Genomic DNA, 6,367 nt, shown 5'->3' on the forward strand with positions numbered 1-6,367 from the left:
TTGTTGCCACAGCTCTAGTGCCACCTAAAGGGGTTGTTTCACCTCTGATCTCTTTTAAAAAAAAAAAAGGTAACCTCATGCTCTTGTCCGATGTGACCTGCAGAAGCAGAACACAAGTTTCCTGGTCACACACATTTTTTGTGATTGAGTATTGTATTTGAAATTCAATTGTGCGTTTTAACATTTCATTGTATTTATTAGCCAGCTTTGGCTCTAAAAAGTGTCAGTACAACTTGGTGAGAAAGACAATCAAAAAAAAAAAAATAATAAAATAAAAAAGTAAAGATTTGAGATTTTTCTTACAAATTTGTCGATTCATCATCATTGGTTTTTAAGTGTTTGTCTAACTTGTTTGGGGGAAAATAGAATTGAAAATTTCTTAGGTTGTTCTCCGAGTGTGGAAGAACCGTGCACAGTTTACAGGTATTTTATTTCCTTTTCTCTTAATATTTTTCCCACTTTTCAGGGATTGATTTCCAACAAAAGGCTTTATGTCTCTAAAGTCGAGCTACTCCACTTGGTCTTTATATTCTGGTGGCCCAATAAAGTAAATGTGGCCTATTGTTACATTGTCTGTGTGTGTGTGTGTGTGTGTGTGTGTGTGTGTGTGTGCGTGTGCGCGCACACACATCTGCGCACGCGTGTGTGTGAGGTAACACCACACATTCTGACTGTGCTGTGGTGTATACGCCACGGCGCCGGTGCTCACTGCAGCCAATCCCAGCATTTCAGAGAGAGAAACAGAGAGCTCAGCCATATGCAGCCACATCATAAATCTAATTGTAATTCCCAAATCAACTGTAGCGTCACCCTGCAAGGGGCGCCGGCAAGTTTGTCACACACTCCTTTGTGCGTGTGTGTGTGTGCTGTGCTCTTACTTGGGAGGGGTGTTTGAAATCATACTTGCGCTGTTGCCATACTAATCTCGTTAAATAAGTCATCATAATTTACATTTCCTTTTTCCTCTCTGCAGGATGAACATTTCGCTGTTTGCAAGTTGACAGATTGTGTGAGTGCATGCAAAGCTTTCAGCGCCTTCACAAAGGACAGTGTAGTTCATTATGGTGCAGTTATAGATACACACACTCCTATATCTCTCCCTCTATATATGGGCACACTACAGTACAGTATATATGCATGATGTAATCCCAGTTTCCATTCAGTTTTCCCTGTTTTTAAACCTACAGTTGTTAAACTGTAGAGAGATTAGTGCTCAGAATTACAGAATAAACAAGTGGACCTCATGTCCGACTTGTATATAATTTTTAGGATTTGTATCAGTGGAGAATGAGAGCTGGATGGGGTTTGTTAACTTTGGAAATGAGTTGAAAATAAAAACACAAAGTCCAAAACATTAGTTTTGTGGTAATTCTGAGAGGGCAGCCTTTATTCGACATGGTTGCCCTTCAAATCAGTTGTCATGTCACATGTACACGTGAGACTGAGAATCAAGGTGAGAAGGGAGAAACACTCCTCGTGCCGCCTGACACTCAACATACATCCTCAAAGTAACACTAAACATGCATTTGGATTTGGATTTTTAAAGAAATCCATTTCCCACCGAACACAAATTGTTTGTTTTAACAGATTTATTGTTTTGGATATTAAGCGCTCTTTACTGAACACATCTGATTATTACTAACAGAAGGGAAGTTTCAGAGACAAGCGTACGGGGCGGCTCAGGCACAGGAAATGAGCTCCTCCAGTGCACATCCATCTAGACACTGAACCCCAAAGTCTTGCCTGTGTCAATGTTGTTAGTCTCTTCGTATAAAAATGCTAAAGAGAGAGTTAAAGGAGTTAAAGTTAAAGTAGTTCTCCTATGGAAAGACTGGCAGTCAGCACACAGGCGTTGTGTTTACCTTGCTCCCTTAGGTTTGGTGTTTGGATATGATGAGGAATAATGATACGTCTCTTTATGAAAGTCTGGTCTTGGATGGGCCCTCTAGGCAAATTCACTTTTTGATTTTTAACAACCATCTTGAAGAGAAGAGAGAACAAACTCCCCTCTCTTTTTTTTCCTCCTCCTCTCCAATCAGGCCTTTAGATCAAGAGAATTATAAATTGTTATTACAAAGGAGGAGCCCCCTTCAGACGTGTTGGAGAGCCTCTTTCAATGAGGCATCAAAGCCACTCCGTTTATGATCATGGAGGCTCCACCACTCATTAAAGTGCACAGAATGGTCACGGTGCTGCAGCGCGCCACCGTCCTCTTTGAGCTAAGGGCTTATGACGCCTAATGATTCAATTGCTTTGAATCAAAAGGGGAATAATTGACCACACACACACACACACACACACACACTCTTCCACTTAGATGATCATGTTTCACCGTTTGTGTGATTTTTAGAGGTAAAAAGTTGTCTGCGTTTGCTTGTCTGCTGTTTTAGCTGCATCTGAATTTGAGACGTTTTCCGGGTTTTGTCGTGCGTGAAAAGGTAAGGACCTCAAAGTCCAAGGAAAGTGCCGAACTAATTCAACTGTTATTGGTACAGAGTAAAAAAAATGGGAATGGTGTTATAAGAAATTAATCTGACTGCGCTTAAGTACTTTCTGAACATGCGTTTCGATTGAATCTGAAATCAGAATTCAAATAAAAGGATACGGTTCAAACCGTACTTTATGTTGCAAATTGGCTTTTTAATAGCTCAATTGAATGCATATGATTTCTGCTGATACACTTGTATAGATGAAAACTAAATTTAGAAAAGAAATATACTTTATGTAGTGTTTTTTTTTAAAAACCTGCCCTTGAAGACACCAGCCAGTTTTTAGCTAATAAAAACCAATAACAATTGTAAACTGGGAGGGGTCTTATTAGAATTCCAAGGGTCAGCAGCCTTGGGAGGCCTTCAACAATAACTAAAAACCTAACTGGATAAAAGAAAATCCCTTTGAAAGGAGTTGCTTTAGCCGTGCCTGTGTTTCAATGTCTTTGAAACATTGCATAAAGGTCTATACTTCTTTTTTTTTAATGCAATTAGAAATGAGTGGAAAAAAAAAATCTGCAGCACTTTTTTTTTTCCAGGAAAATGGGCAATGGACAAAAGGGCAGTTTTTCCTTTTTGAGGCAAAGTCCTTGGGTCTTTTTAAGTGCATTAGTCTACTAATTAAATATTATATGTTTAACGAAAAATGCCACTGTGAAAGCAGCTGGATTGTTTGACTCAAAGACACGGCTGCAGCCTTGATGAGTGGAACTGTGTACGACCATGAGGAGGTAAAGAACGGCATTGTTGCCGGTCCTTCCTTCATTTGACCCGCCATAATCGTTTCTGCTGATTTTACAATCACATTCCCTTTTATTTTTTTTTTACATTTTTTTTTTTACTTCTCTCACAGAAAAGGACACTAGACACATAGTTATGCAGAGGAGGGGACTTCTTGACAATTCGGACTACACACCAACAAATTATTCACTGTCCGTAGCCCTGTGAAAAATGTCAAGCGACCGGTTCGCTTAAAAGCTCTGGGTTAAAACTACAATTATGATTTCAATGGTGTTCACAAGCATGTTTTATGCTTGAACTTATGATTTAACATATTGAAATTTCAACTGAAACATGTAATGTGAAAAGCTATTCACATCCTCCTTTTGATGTTCAACAGCCATTTTCGAGGGGTTTAACCTTTTAGCCTATACTGACACCTCCAATAAAGCCCAGTTCCTCCAAGAATTCTATACACGATTTACACTTTGAATGCAACGGTCAATGCCAATGCAAGAAGTACTGAGCTCTTTATGAAGCGATGCTGAATATAAGTACGATTTTAAGGTTTTCTACTTGCTATACCCGACCACCACCCACCATCCTTCAAATAGCCTTTGGCCTGACGTGTTTCACCCCCAGTCTCTCTCTTTTTAACCGTCTTCAGTGTTTCTTGTGATGTTGGATTTAGCTGAAGAGAGAAGACAAGTACCAACACGTACTGAAGACGAATTTGATGAACTTCTCTTATACAGAATTGCATTATGTATCAGTTATTGTAATTCTGCTGCCTCATTTCTTTTTGTCTTGCCACCAATTTTCTTCACATTATTGAAGCTTTTTAATTTTATCCACTTGGTATGAGGTACCAATTTCACTCCTTCACCTACTACACTACTACAGGCATTTTGGACAGGTAGCCAGCAGGAGGCCAAAGTTAAACCGCAAACCTTGGGTTTGTGGACGACCGCTCTACCATCAGTCACAGCACCGATTCATCCAGCTCTGAAAGGTTATGCACCTGCTAATTTGCTGTCAAACTGCATTCATCTTAAAAAACACTGTTAAGTTGGGTTTGAAAAATGATCTTAACAAAAGATGCTTGTAACAAGTCCCCCAATTGTGTTTACCCACATACTCACAGCTCACATATGAGCAGCTGAGTTGAAGCGGTGCCCCCACTTATGTTCCAATAACACCCAAAGTTCTGGCTGGTGTAACACTAGCTTTTGCGAGTCAGAAGTGTTGCATTACAACAGTGCAAAAGGAGCAGTGTGGTTAAGCTTTAGGCACAAAGATGTACGGGTCAGGTTGAGCCACTAGAAACTTGGTTAGAATGAGTAAAAAAGTTACATCCGTGCTTCTTTAAAGTCACATAACTGGTAACATGAGCAGCAGTAGCTTTATACATGACTCAAACTCCAGTCTCGTGTGGACAAGTCCTGTGCTTTCTTTGACCCATTCATCCACCCCAGCCTCCTGCTTACAGCCCTTTGTAACACTTTTTTTGTTGTTGCTTTAAATGACTTACTGTATATAGTTATATTTTACAAGAGGTGAGTGTTGATGCAATGTGATTATATGGTTGATAGGGTTGGTATAAAGTGCTCAGAAGAAAAGGAACCCATGACATCTGAGTTACTCTATCTGTTGATGAAAGATGTGTCCTTAAAAAAAAGAAAACTCAATCAAGGGACCATGTAGTGACTTTGAGACATCAATCTTGTCCCTAACCTTAACTAGGAGTTCAGCTTGACTCTCAGCGCTTTAGTTGTTTCACTCCACGCCATCAACTGCTGGCAACTAAAAGCCGATTAAAAGCTTCATTATTGTGTTTAGACGACTCAAACATTTGTTTATGGTTCTGGAAAATTTGTGGTAATGGCAAAGGCATCACAGGGGTAGGCAACCAAAACATTTGGTTACATTTTAAGAAAGGCTGTGGTCTCGGGTTCAATGTTGCAAAAGTCAGTGAGTTGAACGCTTAAACTGTTCATGTCTGTGCACTCCATCGTGCCTTCATTCCCCACACATTACTTCTGCAGTTTAACGTCCAGTGCTGAACCAAATCTCACTCGTGAACATCAATTGTACGTAAACATAAAGTAACACAACCCTGTATATGCATTAACGCAAGCTTCACAGTCGTATGTGTCTTATTGCTTCACCTGTGATACTGTCTGATACTGTGCTGTTCTACCTCATATGAAGTCTGCACAACCACTGATTAAAGTTTAGAGCAGCCACAATAACCACATGAGAATGGACAATGACAACTTTGATCACTTCCCCTTCAAAAAGACCTTGTAGTCTCAGCTCACACAGTAAAAAGTTATGTGCAACCTTTTAATTACGTTGCTCATTTTTCTAAGCTTAAGAAAAGTGTGTGGTTTGTTGCGGTGTCCAATATGGTGCAGGAGTTTCCAGGAGCGTTTGGATGGATCATATTTTTGACTTAAAGATTTGAAGACAAGCTAATGAGCAGCACTTGAATCTGACACAAAGACCCCGGGAGGAAATTCCATTTGTTTGTCACTCTCTTCAATACTTTCCAGTCAAATACCAACACCATTAGAATGTCTTTGTGCTAGTCAACAAGAAGCTTGGGAAGCTATTGTGCTAACAAAAAGCAATCCTTTAAAAATCACCTGCTTAGGATGTTATAACACCATCACTACCATAGACCATAGAAGGTACCTGCTCAACATGCTGGCAGGTTCACTGCGTCAGTATGTGACACTAAGGGTGGATTTTTTGTTTGGTTTGGTCACAAAAAAGTAGACACTTATGGTTCCGTTTAGGTTCAAAATGACATTGATTAATTAGGGTTGGAAAAAGATTATGACGGGGTTAAAATACAGAAGCAGTGATGTGTGATGTCATACAGGATGCAGACTGTTTTAAAGTCCTCTGTTTGGTCACCCACCATTTCCCCAAACCACCTATAAACTTGAAACTACCTCACAGAATGTTTGCTTTGCCGGGAATTGTCCACATTGTCTATGGGTGTGATAACAACTGAAAACTCACCATCAAATAGCATGCAAACTTTTGCATCTGCTGTGACATTATGTTCCCCTCATAATCATGGTTACAGGGTTTAGGACGAAGTGTTTCACGTTATGCTCACTGTAGTTTTTACAGGTTTGTATTTTTAC

The sequence above is a fragment of the Channa argus genome, chromosome 23, assembly GCF_033026475.1.
Source record: "Channa argus isolate prfri chromosome 23, Channa argus male v1.0, whole genome shotgun sequence".
Lineage (NCBI taxonomy): Eukaryota > Metazoa > Chordata > Actinopteri > Anabantiformes > Channidae > Channa > Channa argus.